This window comes from Erithacus rubecula, assembly GCF_903797595.1.
Source record: "Erithacus rubecula genome assembly, chromosome: 9".
Taxonomy (NCBI): Eukaryota; Metazoa; Chordata; class Aves; order Passeriformes; family Muscicapidae; genus Erithacus; species Erithacus rubecula.
Window position 1 is genome coordinate 22522415 of NC_136660.1, and position 14630 is coordinate 22537044.

A 14630-nucleotide genomic window follows, 5' to 3' on the forward strand; every position below is an offset into this window, starting at 1 on the left:
AATGGTAGAATTAAGTTCCCAGGAACAATTAAAAAGAAAACAAGAAAAAAAAAATCCCAACTCTAAATGTAAAAGGACATCTCAAAGCCAGCAGATTTCAGGGCTTTTTAAAGCATCTGAATCCATTTGCCAGTCCCTGTGGCTGCACTGTGTTTCATTTCACTGGGCTCATACAATGCAAGACATGAAATTAACTTGGGTGTTTGTTTAGAGCCGGTTTGTCTTCCAGTTACTTTCCAAAGCCAGGTCTGAGTTTCAAAGATGTTTCTTGGCAATGCCTGGGGTTCTCACCATCGGGAAGGTGTGGGGCTTTCCCATGGGGAAACAGAGGCTCAGAAATCACAACCTGGGGTCTCCTTGGAAGCAGGGGCAAGAGGTGGAGCACAACCCAACTTGTCTGCAGTGAACATGGGGTTTTTCTGCTGCAAGCCTCCTCTCCCTTTTATTTATTCAAAAGATAAACTGTTTTCTTTTCCAAAGTCCAGCAAAACCAGATGACGGGAGCAGTTTTATGGCTTCCAGTTTCAACATCTTCTTGTTTCTTTTGCTTTCCCTCCAACAAAGCTTCAATTTGGGGTCAAACCCAATTTTGATATTCCACTTTGCATTCAAAACTGCACGGCACAAAGCAGTAACATCTGGCCTTTCCCACAGTTGTTTGCATACCACCAACTTTGCTGCCCCAAAATCAGATCCCCGCATTATTTACATGGGCTGGGCTTTGCAGCAGGTAAACAGTCGCCCTCCATCAGGTAACAGAGGTGGGATTGTACCTGGAGGGATCTTGTAATCAACAAGAAAAGCAGAAGCCAGAGCACACCCTGAATGACGAAGCTGCATCCCGGCCCCCACACAGGTCAGTTACTTGTGCCTGAAACCCTCAGCCTCCTCCATCTCTGAACAGCAGAGCTCAGGCCCCAGGAGGAACGAGGGGGTGGATTTGGTGATGACCTTGCTATGGCAGAGCCCTCATGCTCGTAAACCACGAGGAGCAGGTGGCACAGCCAGCCAGGGAGGAATGGAGACGGCAGCACTTCCTCCTGATCACCAGCCAGGTACGGAGCTCTGACCTTTGAACAGGAACCCACCCAGCACCACTGTCAGAGGGGGCATATAAAATGTCTGGGGGCATCACTCCTCCCCCTGCAAGAGGCAGCAGGTCCACATGACAGGTCCCCTCTCACAAAACCACCCATCACATGAGCTGCTTCCCAACAAGTCTCGTCAAGATGCCAAGCAGAGCCGGCGGGCAAGTGCAGGGAAATTCCCCACACGCGGCCAGGCGAGGCTGGCACCACGTCTCCACTGCACCCAGCACTGCCCTCCTGCACGGGGTGCCCGCACAGGCCCCTCACCAGCTTTGCTCAGCACACCTGGATGCTTTTTCCTGGCACCTGACCTGCCAGATTTGCTGAATAAACCTCCCAGCTCCGCTGCATTCCTGGTGGGTAAAGTGGTGAAATGTTCAAATAGATGTTGGAAAAGGTGAGGGGGGGTGGGGGGAGAACAAAGCCTCATCTGCAGGAGCTGAAAGAGCAGTTGGGATTTGGGGGTTTTTTTTTCCCCTCAGGTTGCAACACAAAAACAAAGTCCTGATAGGGATCTCTCCTGCTGGGGGCAGCTCCCTGCCCCTCATCCCTCTGGGCAGAGCAAGCCTGGCCAAACGGAGCTGAGGCACAGACCTGTCCTGCAGGGCACACACGCAGCATCTGCGGCTGCCATGGTCACCCTGCCCAGGTTGGGGCTCAGCTGGGGGTCCCCAACCAGCGCCTGCTGCAGAGGGAAGGGAAGCAGCTGAGCCCGCAGTGGCAGGCCAGCTAGCACCAAAAATGCTGCTGTTGTTATTAATAATTTCCCTGCATCTGAGCAGAACTGCACTCCTCATCCATTTTGGGAAGCCTCTTTGTCTTAAGGAGACTGGGTTTTTTTGGCATTCAAAGAGCCTTTTCATGGTTCCCCTTCCCACTTTGTGCTCTTGGTTTATTACAGGCCAGGGACAAGTCACTGGCCCACCTGGGCACTGAAGGAGAGAGCAAAGAGAGCCCCAAATTCCAATGCTGCAGGTACTTTCTATCTTTGGATTGGCACGAAGATGCAGAGAAGCCCCCAGCACAGCCTGGTCTGCTTTGTCTAGGGGCCATCTGCAGCCCCCACAGCAATGCATCCTGAAGAGATGAATCTCAACGAGTCAAGGCTCAGACAAGCCACATTCCATGACCACCCCCTCATTTCCAAAGGGAAGGAGAGGGGGGCAGGGATTGCACTGCACCACCTGCATCGGTTTAGTTCCTCATCCCCGCGATCTGAAACACCAGCTGACCACAGGTAACACTCAGCCTTCCCAAAAACCCCCAGCAGTTCTCAGCCCGGCCGACCCCTGATCCCCCAAGCCTGCTGGGGAAGGAATGAGCTGTATCCAGCCCTCCTTGCCAGAGCTGTGCCTTGTCTGTCCACAACTCCTATCATCGTGTGCCCTCACACCCCCAGCATGCTCCCCCATCACCCCATATCAGATCCCCCAGATCCACCTCACCCCACACCCTAAACATGACCCCAAAGAAAGCTCCTGCACTGCCACCAGATCCAGTATATCCCACCTCCCCTCCTACTCATCATCCCCAAATCCTCACCTGCATCAGACCTACTCTGAACCCCTCTCCACGCTGCTTCCAAGGCTCTGCCCTCGTTTCCCCCAAGATTACTCCCTGGATTTCAACCACAGCAGGTCAGAGCCCTGCTCCTCTTTCTCTGGACCTTTCCTATGAACAGCACCCACACCCAGCACCCCAGATCCTGCCTGTGGACTCAGCACCCGGATCCAGCACCCGAGCAGACAGAACCGGCATTCCAAATCCTGCTTGTGGACCCGGACCAAGACCCGGCACTCCAGATCCAACAACCCACCCCTGCCTGTGGATTCAGCACCCGCACCCAGCACCCCTAAACTTGCCTGCGGACCCAGCAGCTGGGATCCAGCACCCCAAACCCTGCCTGCAGACCCAGACCCGACCCTGAGCCAGTAACCCAGGACCCACCAAGCGATTCAACGCCCTCACCCAGCACTCCAGATGCCGCCCGTGGGCCGATCCCCCAGCCCCAGCCGTGTGCGCGCAGTACCCGCAGCGATCCAGCTCCCCGGCTCCTGCCCGAGCCCAAACGCAGCACCCGCCCGGCCTGCGGACCCGCACCCGGCCCGGCCCGGCCGGCGCTGCCCGCGTCCCCCGGTACCTGCCTGGTGCGGTGGCGCGGCAGGGACGGGCAGGGTTCGGCTGGGCTCGGCTCCGCTCGCAGCGCAGCGCGGTGTGCGCGGCTCCGCCGTGCCGGACCGACCTCCCCGGGACCCGCATCGCCCCCTACCGGAACTGCGGGCCCGGAGGAAGAGGAGGAGGGGGGGAGCGGAGCCGGGCCGCCCGTCCCTTCGCTGCGTAGAAGAAGGTGGCAGCGTGTCCCCCGGCAGGGACGGGATGCTGCCCGGTCGGTCCCCCAGCATGTAGGATGGACCGGGGGCTCACTCAGCACAGGAGGTTTGGGTGATGCAGCCCCCAAAAGGCCAGTGTGAATGCCCTTTGCAAAGTCAGGGAGGCAAAGGACTGGTATTGTGGACTTGTGACTGTGAAAAAGAGTGGCTGAACACGGGTAAGCATCATCCTCCTCTGCCAGCACAGCACACACAAGCTAGCAGTACCATCACGCCATCATAGCCCCCAGTCAGAGCCACCAGTGTCAGCACAGCACAGCTCCCCGCAGTGCCATGGTGCTCACTAAGGTTTCTTGCTCCTCAGTCACCCCAGCATCCTGCACTGCGCCCCTGAGTCAGGCACTGTGCCCCATTTTCTCTCTGCTCTCAGCACGTCTCACCATTCCCACATGGCGGAGGTTGTTTGGAAACACAGGTAGGTAATGGTTTCTCTGGGGCCCTGTGTGGAGCCTTTTTATCCTGGGTGGCTTCTGCAGCTCCGCCCCATGTGAAGGAGCTGCCAGGTCCAGACCTGTGTTTGCTTTCGTTTCATAAGCTTCCAGCACCTGGGCAGCCCTCCCTCCTCACCCCTCACAGCAGCAGCAGGCCTCCCGAAAGCAAAACTCTGAGCCAACACTGTGTAATCAGCAGGTTGGATCTAGGGCAGTTGGAAATCAGCTGGAGCTGGAGGTGGGGAAATGCTGTACCTGTGTATGCTGGATTACAGCTCTCTCCCAGCTGGCAGGGTGGCCAGGTGATGCGAGCCCATGTTACAAAGCCATGCAGTGCCCAGCGCCAGTGTCACCTCTGGATGCTTGTTCATCCCCAACCCCACACCCTGCAGACCTGGAGCCAGACTCACAGCAGGCCAGAGGGTTGAGCAGGTTGTGCAACAATTTTTGAGCATTGTCTGGGAGTGAGGGTCAGCTCTAATTGAGATTCCACCACCTTTTGGACCTTTAGGGTCAGTAAAGATGGCAGGACCAGGGTGTTCCTGTGAGGAGCCTGACTAACATGCCATTCTCAAGGCCTCTGTCTACCAGGATCCTACCTCCTACAAACACTGTAGGTGGGAGGGAGGGTAACAGAGGTTTGAGTCTCCCCAGTCCTCTCCCATCAATGGGTCTCAGCTGAGGAGGGACTCATCTGAGTGCTCTTGATGACAGGTGGCTCTGTCACCCTTGCACAGACTCCCCAAGCAGCCACCACCCCCTCACCCAGCACGATATCCCAAGACCTGTTCCTTGTCCCCATTCTCAGAGAAGACACTACCCACCTCCTCAAGCACTCCCTGCCTTCCCAGCCTCACCTCCTGCACTCTCCAGAGGCTAATTACCATTTCCTCCTGTCCTTGGGCAAAACCCCAGCGTCTCCTCCACACCTCACTTCGCCCCTCTGCCCACCCTGTGGAAGCACTGGCACTGGCAGCCAGGCAGGGATGTTCTTGGCCAGCCTGTCTTACTTAGGTATGGGGTGTTCATGTACTGCAAGGCAGCTGGTCCTCCACATTCAAACCCCATTCCCTACCTTAGCAGAGGCACAGCTGGATCTGTGGGGCCAGTTATGGGGAGAACTGGTCCATGAGCACTGGGGAAAGGGGGGCCAGGGCTGGGACAGAGCTGCCTAAAACTCTCCCTTATCCAGGGCACTGTGCCCATCCCATCCTGCAACAGCACTCCCTGCCTCCCACATGGCTGGAAGCCGAACCCAGCACAAATTGGAGCTTCGTTAGCTGCTGGCCTTGCAGTAGGATAATTAGTGCATGAGTGCAGAGCAAGCCGAACCTGGCGCGACCAGCACTGCGCTTTTACAGGCCCGAGCTTGCGAGGCTTTAATTAATTAACACGAGTCATTGGCAGCTGGAAACAGATCTATTTTCAGAGCTTTGCCTGCTCTGCTGCCCCCATGAGATTAACTGAAGGAATTTAGGGCTCCACGAGGTTGAAGGCCAGGGCCTTCCTCTTATTTGCATGGTTTTCCCAAGAGTCAGAGTGGGTTCCAGGCAGCAGGAGCCCAGACAGACCCAACCCTCTCCTGTGCTTGCATCCCTCATATCCACAGGTTGGCTCTGCCAAGCACAGAGGTCTGGCTCCTGCTTTAACCCTAACCCAGAGCCAGAAAGTGCTGGAAGGGGCAGCTCTAGAATCATAGAATCGTTGGAAGTGATCTCCAAGAATCCAAAACCTTTGACCAAACAACCTGGTGAACAAAATCACAGCACTAAGTGACATATCCAGTCGATTCCTGAACATCTTCAGGGACAATGACCCCACCACTGCCCTGGCAGTCCATTCCAATACTTAACCACACTTACAGAGAATAAATTATTCATGATGTCCAACTTGAACCTCTGCTGGTGCAGTTTGAGGCCATTTCCTCTTGTCCTGTCACTTGTTACTTGGGAGAAGAGACTGACCCTTACCTTGCTACAACCTTCCTTCAGGCAACTATAGAGCAGCACAGTCTCTCCAGAACATCCTTTTCTCCAGCTGAAACAACCCCAACTCCATTATCTGCTCCTCATAGAATTTACACCCCTACAACTCCTATCCCAGTCCAGGGCCAGCCCAAAGCAGGGGACCCTTTAAGTCATAGTATGGTGCCTTGTGAAACCCCTCTCCCCAAAACCGTGACAGATTTTACCTGTAATGCTCTTTCCATGTTACTCCAAACAGCCTTTAGGAAAAGGAAATGCTTTTTTGCCCTCATCACCAGTCCAGTGACTAGTTACTGTTTAATTTCTTCTTGTTGTCACTGAAATACTGCATCCCACAGAGAGGACAGCTCAGAGCAGGCTCTGCCACGCCACAGCCCCATCTGTACATGGGCTAGCTGCCCAACACAGCACAGCCCCAGCACTCCAGTGCATGGCAAAACCAGGCAGATGCCAACAGCCAGCATTTTGGGGTTCACCTGTTTCTGCCACACAGCTCTACCCATGGTGGCGAGTAGAAAAGCTCACAGACAGCCCCTTTCACCCCTCAGATGGCCAGGGAGCCAGGGCAGAGCCATGGCAGCTCTCATGTTTCACTTGGCACCACAGCCCCATGCCAGCCAGCATCCCAAATGACGCGAGGAATTATAACAGGGCCACGACACCGTGAAATATTGATGGGATTAGCTTGGATCAGCTCTCCCAGCACACACGCTGCGCTCACCCTGAGCACTCAGCTTGCAGCTCAGCCCCAGGATGGCAGCACTGCCAGGTGCTCCCTGCCAGACACACTTCTCCAGCCTGGAGGGATGTGCAGACCCCCTCGGAGCACACAGCAACACGATTTAAGGTGCTTAATGCATCACACTGCTCTGCCTCAAGGTGTGCTGGGGATGAAGCATTGTCTGGCTTGGTTATACCTCGGCACCAATTATTATCCTGGGCCACGAGGGTCCCTCACCCTGTGTGCAGTACCAAAACATGCCAGCCCCCAGCCTCTAATCCTATTGCCTCCTCCCAGGCTTGTCCTGCACAGACAGGATCTTAGTGGATGTCCCACACACAGGGTGGCCAGGCTGACTGTCAGAAGACCCCCACACTCCCCACTGCTGTATGTCTCCTTTCCCACTACTGGGAATCAGGTTTGGCCAAACAGAAGATTTCATTATGGGTCATAGAGATGTAAATACAAACCTAGCAGGATCAAATAGCAGCCAGGATTAAATTAGAAATACACTGGCAGCATGCACACCATGGGAGCAGCATGTCACAAAGGGCTCTGTTTTGGGATTGCAGTACCCACAGGGAATTAGAGCCTATCAAACCCATGGGGTTGACCAGCTTCCCCAGCCTTTGGCAGGAAACTGCTTCCTAAAGCAGGCCTGGCTTCTGCTCAGCAGTACTTGCAACCTGCCTTTCCCTTGCCCCAGGTAAGAAAAGCAAGATAAAACTCCAGATCTGGGATTTGGTTTGCCAGCCTCTGTGGTCCAAGAGGCAGCAGGCATCCAACCATTCCAAGCTCCTCTCCAGTCTGGTTTGAAAGCCAGCTAGGAGTTACAAAATCACGGTGCTTCAGCCGCTGGGGCTTTATGAAACCCACAAAGCAGTTGTGAAACTCAGGATAAGGCCATGCCAGCCCACACCACAGTGAGAGGCTTGTTATAAACTCAAAACCACCAGCGGAAAAACGGGTACTTTCCCCTTTTGACATGAGAAAGTAACAAGCAAAACAACCTTTCTCCAGGCCCCTCCATCCCTCAGTTACACTGTGAGACCTGCATTGCTGCTTTACTGCCTCCATGGGATAAAAGCCCAGTGGGGAGCACACCAGCCCCATACCACGGGGGGGTCTGACTGCTGCTGCTCCCACCACATCAATCTCCTTTGCCCACTGCAGGAGCAGCCCGCCCAGATTCCAGGCTGGCAGAGCTGTGTGAAGCAGAGGAACAGAGAAGACCCCGTGGTGCTTCCTGGGCTCTGACAGCAGCACTTGGGGCTTCCCAGCAGCTGAGTACACACTCACCAGGCTTGGCTTTGTTTCTTGAGAGCGTCATGGACTCGTCAAGCCAAGCGTGATGCTCCACAGATTAGCCCCGGGAAAAAAAATATTCCAGTGGGCACAGAGCATGAAAGGTTTGGGAGCCTCTTCCCTTCAAGTCACTGAGCAAATTTTCCAAACCACTGTTTCTTCAGGCTGAGAGCCAGCGGGGCAAATTACAATTGCAGAAGGATTTGTCTGAGAAAGTTATAAGGAGATGGGAAAAGGCAGGGGCAGACAAGAAGAACCAGCCTGTGCTGCAGCCCCTCCAGCCCAAGGCTCAACTTCAGGGAGGAATGAGATTTTTCCCCCCAGCTTAGTATAACACAAAGTTCCTGCCTCGACTTCCTGCAAGATCACATGCTGCATTTCTCCTCCCATAAATGCTTGGCAGTGGAAATTGGGATGTTCTGCCCAAGGCCATTTGTTGATGAAGGCTGCCAGGTGCCGGCAGCCCCAGCCGCAGAGCCAAGCACCGTGCCAGGGCAGATTTTCTCAAGGGAGAAGCAGCTGAGTCACAGCAGCCTCCGATCCGTTCCCACAAGCCCGGCTGCAAGAGACGCACGGGAGTTCACGGAGGACAGGCGCTCACACAGGGAGCTGGCAGGTTTGGTTTGCTTGTCTGCAAACCTCTCTAAGCCAGCGGAAAGCATCTCCCTGGCTCAGGATCTGTCGGCAGCGTGCCCTCGGGGAAGGGCTGGTGAGACTGCGGGAGGGCAGGGTCCTGACCTGCCTTTCAACCAGGCAGAGCTGCTTTGGGATGCTCCTGCAGCATGGAGGGGAAGCGCCAGCAGGCACTGGGAGTTCCATTAGAAAATGGAGTTTTGAAGCTCATTGTGGGGTCTCGCCCAGCTCTGGGGTGGGAGCAGCACAAAGGTGGCTGCAGGCAGGGAAGAGACAGAGGCATAGCCCTGGGAGAAGTGACTTGCTGGGCTGGATTGTACAACCCCTCTGCCCATCATCCCAGCTCTCCCAGTAAAAGCAGGCAGGCTCCAGCCTGGCCAGGGAGCTCAGGGGTCTCTGTTTCTGCAGTGGGGCACAGACCCCTCTGTTTTCCCCAGAATGGCAGGTCAGGTGCCTGCCACACACTGCCTAGAGCAATAACACAAATACTTTGGGTTGCACGAAGGATGGGATAAGACTGGTGGCTATCAAAAGCTGCCCTTTTGGGTAAGCCAACCTGCACCCCCCAGAGCTAAAGCCAGGAAGGTGTTTTGGCCCCCAGCACCCACCCTCTGGGCCAAGCCACCAGATAGGATCCAAGTCCCCATGGCTTCATCTTTTTGCTTTGTGTATTACTGTGCCCAAGCAACATCTCTCCCAGCCCTGCCTCCTCCAGCCAAAAGCCTGGATGACCCATGGGCATCCTACCCCTCCTTCCCAGGCACCAAACCCCTACACTGCTGTCTCTGCCACCAAAGAAGAAACAAGCCAGCAGTGCAGTAAATAACCCCCCCACAGCAGAACACTGGCAAGCAGAGCTGGGCACATCCATCACTTTCACAGTTTTTCTTCAGCTCTGACACTTTGATAGGGGCGAGGGGGTGGGAAAGGAAAGTAGCTTCCAAAATTTATGAGCTAGGATTTAAAAATACAGTCTCCCAGAAGCACTGCAAAACCCAGAGATGGTGAAGGCGAGTGACTTAGAAGTTGCCTTTGGAAACAAATGCAGAAGCTGTGCCTGCCTTGGAAAGAGGGATTTGAGAGACCTGCATGGCTGATGTCACAAACCACGTCCCCAGTGGGATCATTGTGCAAGTCACAGCTCTCCGTGCCGTGCATTACAAGTAAAGTGAAAGGTAGAGGTAACAAATGATGGGTTAAAATCCCTCCAATCCAAAAGTAATGTCACCTTCAGTGCAGACAGGATTTAGACTGCCACCTTCAATCTCCCAGAGTTTCTCCTCTACATCCCTGACCTTCCACAGGTACATGCATAGCCAGCCTTCCAGCCCTTTAGGAAGCAGATCCCCTTTATGCAAAGAAAAGAGCTTGTAGCTGTAAATTTAGCTGAAAACATCTCTGCCGCAGGGAATCACGTATCAAATAATAAAGCCAAATGAATGTCAGGAAGAGCAACCACAATATTGGAGTCCTTGGTCTTTACAGATGGACTGTCCCTCAGCAGGGTGCTGCAGAATGAACAGCTGAAAAATGTTACCCAGTCATTAAAAACATCTAAAAGTAATTTAGCCTGAGTGACAACGATGCTCAAAGCAAGTTGTTTGTCTGCAGAGATAAAATGAGTTATTTCAAGCTCCCTTTTTGTTGTAGCTTTCTGTTAAAGTCAGAAAGGACTGAAAAACGCTGAGCTGACAGCCTTGCCAGCAGAGCCCTGGTGCTGTGGGGAGCATCACCATGAGCTGCTCAGATCCCTCCTGCCATCACTCTCCCCTATTCCCTGGAAGGATGCTCAGAATGGTCCGGGAAGATGGTCCCCGGGGCCAGCACTGCATTTCTGCTGCATTACAGTGCCATTTAGGATGATGGTTTTGCTATGGAAACGTCTCCCTCCTAACAACAGATCTGTCAGCACGTGTCCCAAAAGCAGACCAACATTCATTACATGGTAATTTTTGCTTCCCTGTGATGGAGGCCAGGGACTTATCCTGCCCATGCTTCTCTTTAAAAACAAACAAACAACAAAAACCTGACACCACCACCACCACCACCCCCCCAAAAAAAAACCAGTAAAAACCCCCCAAAACTATGCAACACGAATATTCACCCATCAGCCCAGGGTTCCTCTAAAATCTCCAAAATTTTCTTGTAAGTATATTTTTGGTGGGCTCTTTGGGCACACAGAGCATTTCTAATGCCAGTGTTAAATATTTCAGGTGAAACATAACTCTTCTAAGTGCAGCCAGCCTTACTCTGAAGCTCCAATTCAGTGAAATTTCCCAGCAGCCTTCAGGAATTGATTTGCCTCTTACTGGTACCTTCTCTCTGTGCTGTTCAACTGAGTTAATGTATTCCAAAACCTGATTTTTTTTTTTCCTCCCCCTACATAATCAGATTTTTGGAGGCTGCAGTGAGATGCCTTACAAGCAGTTTTTGTCCTTAGGTGTTTTCTGAGCGGGCTGCATCCATCACATCCCCCATCTCTGTACAAACGGTTCATTCGAGAGTCAGCTGAATTCCTTTGATTCATGTTCCTGCATATCCATACAGCTAATTTACCTTTATTAAAAGAAAAAAAAAAAAAAAGGGAAGAAGAGGAGCTATTAAGAAGGACAGTGTCAAGGCCAGCAGCGCGAGTGCCGGAGGGCTGGGTTAATGAGCTGCGTGGCTGCTGCTGTCCAAGTGCCCAGGCTGGCTGGAGCCAGGAGCTGCTGCCCCAGCAGGGCTGACTCAGTCCTTCACTGGACAGACACAGGCTGCAGGGCCCTGCACCCCCTTTGGAGTAGTCCCTCTGCTTTGGGCTCCGTGGTTAACCTCACTTGCTCCAGCCTCCTGCCTGGTGTTTTCCAGAGGAGGGGCCCTGCATCTGTTCAGCTTGGGCCAAGGCCCTGCCCAGCCCAAGCTGCATCCCTGTGCTTTGGGGAGAAGGTGAAACAGGAATATGAATAAATGGATTTGCTCTCACATCTCACAGTCCCGTGGGCTGGACAAGCATGCTGCTCCCCTCTGCCTGTGCCAGCAAGGTCACTGAGCTGTGCCCTGGCAAGGACACATCCAAGGAGAGGGAGCAGGGATTTGCAAGACGCTCGTCATGATCATTTATTCTTGTCATTTCTGACCCTCAGGGTAGGAAGAACATCAGAGCACTGCAGGCACAAAACAACAAGCTTTGTAGGTCATATCAGAGTGTAAAGTACCATTAGGAACCACAGCACGAAGCATGAATAATACTTCCTTTATTCCATCATATACCTCAACACCCTTTAAATAAATGCAAATGGCTTTTTGTGGATGAGGTTTGTATGAGATGCCTGCTCGAGGACTCAGGGCTGAAATGGAGCTGGAGCAGTAATTTTGTTCTCTCCCCTGACAAGTCACAATGTCTGCAGCACCATCTGATAGGCTTAGTGACAGTCCAAGCCAACCCAGGTAAGAGAGCCAGGAGAACACTGTAAATCTTCCTTGCAGAGATTTATGCTCTGCTCATTAAACCAGAACCACAAAACACATGTCCTCCCATGCTACCCTCCTCTGTCTGAAGGACACCAAGGCAGGAAAAAACTTTGAAGGACTCCAAGCCTGGAAAGGGACCTTCAAGAGCCATCGGCATCGTTTCTGAAAAGCCACCAACAGTCAGCCTCGACAGCTTAAATCCTAAAATCCTTTCAGCAAATTATGACCTCGATTGCTAAAAATGATCAGATAACACACAGGCAGAGAGATGCGCGGTGAGTCATCACCCCCCAAGCACTTGAACTCCCTTTGGTCTCAGCCGGAGTGGGGTGAGGTTGCCCCCAAGAGGCAAATCTGACACAGCAAGTAGAGAGGGAAAATGCTGAATTATGCTCTAGAGGTACCGCATAGGAAGGATTTAAAAAAAACAAAATCTCATCTGCTCTTGTTTGTACTTCTCCCTAGCTGCAAACATCTATGGATGGGGTGGGAGGGGAGAGGAAGGAGGTCAACTCTGGCATGTGGTTGGCTGTGTTCTGCTGGAGTTCCTGAACCACACAACTCGTTTTCCTAGTCTCACTCACAGGGTCATTAAAAAGATCAAAAAATGTCACTGAGTTTTCTTCAGCCAAATGAAACATTTGATCCCATATACCTCACTAGGCTCCTTCAGAGCAAAGGCTGGCACCACCTTCGACAGCAACTTCTGTCTCAGGAGTGGATGGAGAGACACAATGGTGGACATGACAGACAGTTTGGAAACTGTGAGATGATGTGAAATCCCTCAGCTGTTCATATACAGCATACAGGCAGTAACACCACACTGGACCAAATCTCAGCACCTTGCAGGGGGTGAAGGAACAGCACTGACATCTGGGATATCTCCCCAGCACATGCTCCACTCTCCAGGGATCAGCAGCCTGAAGCTTTCTCAGCCGGGGAGAGCCGCTTTCATTTCACAGACCCCCGCTGCATTTTTCTGCCATAAAATGCTCTTTGAACCTCTAAGCTTTTAGCATCCACAACATCCTGAGGCAAGCAGATCCCCAGCTCCTGTCTCCTTTTGTTTGCTTTGAGCTTTCCTGCTAATAAAAGAACTACGGAGTCTGAAGTCATATTGCAGAGCGCCATTGAATGGCTTCTCCTTATTTGCCCTTTTTCAGGCCATTTGATTGTTGAGCTCTCCATCTTACTTTCCAACATTACAACTATTTCAGAGTGATGCAGCCGACTTAGGACCACTGCAATTTATCCCTGTCTTTTACACACACACACAGAATCCCTCACAAATGTCTAAACCTGTGACATAACCCAGATTTAACCATTCCTGCAGCCTCTTTACAAGAGGACACAGTTTAAACACCCAAGCTGAGATGCACCCAGGGTACTCACTGCTCCTGCACCAGGCTCCTCGTGGGTCCCCCTGTCCTGCTCAGCCGGAGAACATTCCTGCATCCCCAGCACGAGCCCCTGCTGCAGCACCTCAGCTCACTGTCAGCTTCAAACTGGAAGCGTCATCTCCAAAATTACTGTTGCGCTGGCTCCTGCCAGACTCTTAATTAGAGGAAGGCTGACACAGTTTCTCAGCAAACGGCGTTCGCATACTGCGGGAAAAAACAGAATGAGGGCAAGAGGAAAAATGGGCTAATCAGAGAAAATCAACTGGAGGGAAAAACACATTGCGCCGTGCAAGCCTTACCATAACAATGCTGGAGCACAAAATACTGGGGGGGAAAAATGGGTTAGCACACAGGGGAGGCAGGCAGCACTTGGCAAAGGTGTAGGAGAGCTGATATGCAGTGCAGCATCTCAGCATCCCCACCTGGCAGGCCTGGTTAGGGCAAAGGGGACATGCTCAGTTTCCAACATGCAGATCAATGTGTCTGAGAGCCTGAACGATGCTGTCTGTGGAGCCCACGGCTGCTCTGCATGATTTATTCTGCCTTTATAAAAGCCCGCAGAGTGAATAAAGCATGAAACTGAATGCCTTGCCCCCCTCTCCCCACCGCTGCCCCTGGCAGCTTGAAGCTATTGTTTCTATTTCAGCTGCAGCCTGGCGGTCAGTCCAGGGAGGAAAGGGATGCTCGGCTCCTGCATCTGCTCCGAGAGCCAGGAGTTTCATCAAGCTTCGGGAGAAGAGAGCCTGAAACCCAGAGGCAAAGCCCCAGCTCCCAGTGCTCACTGCTTGGGTGAAGGACTCCCCGTAGCACAAAAACACAAATTACACAAAACCAGCACAAATCCATTTACCCTTTCTGCTTCTCTCTGCGAGAGGGAAGGAGCAGCGCTCGCCCGGCTTCAAGCAGCCTCAGCTGCAAATGCAAACCCAAAAGGAAGCACTGGGACAAGAGTGTGTGAAAATGGCCCCTTTATCCAGCCCTACACACCATACGGGCCAAACCTGCCTTGAAAAGCTTTGGGTTTCCCCCCAGGCTGATGGCAAAGGCGCTTTGATGACAATGAAGGGAACAATTCCAGTGGAGTTTCCATTCCCTCCCCTGTGACCTCCCTGCAGGGAACTCGGAGGTGGCAGGAAAGCTGAAGGAGGTGAAATATTAGCAGCAGCTCACCACGCAGAGATAGGGGAGGCATTAAAAAAAGGACAATGTACCCGAACTCCACTTAAA

The 14630-nt window shown here is 52.8% G+C and overlaps 1 protein-coding gene across 15 annotated transcripts in view; it reads right to left on the reverse strand.

The window, feature by feature from the left end:
* SEMA4G (semaphorin 4G) overlaps positions 1-14159 on the reverse strand; it is a 29357-nt gene extending 15198 nt beyond the window's left edge. For 4 of the 15 annotated variants that reach the window (XR_013775111.1, XR_013775112.1, XM_079312415.1 and 1 more), the window contains exon 1: positions 3859-3877. The gene's annotated coding sequence lies outside the window, so the exon portion shown is untranslated. Of the gene's footprint in view, positions 1-3031; positions 3055-3228; positions 3375-3858; positions 3878-13395; positions 13608-13702 lie in introns of those variants that run through there. The other 11 variants (XR_013775109.1, XR_013775110.1, XM_079312421.1 and 8 more) reach the window with 7 other exon arrangements.
* Between the last annotated feature and the right edge of the window lie 471 nt (positions 14160-14630).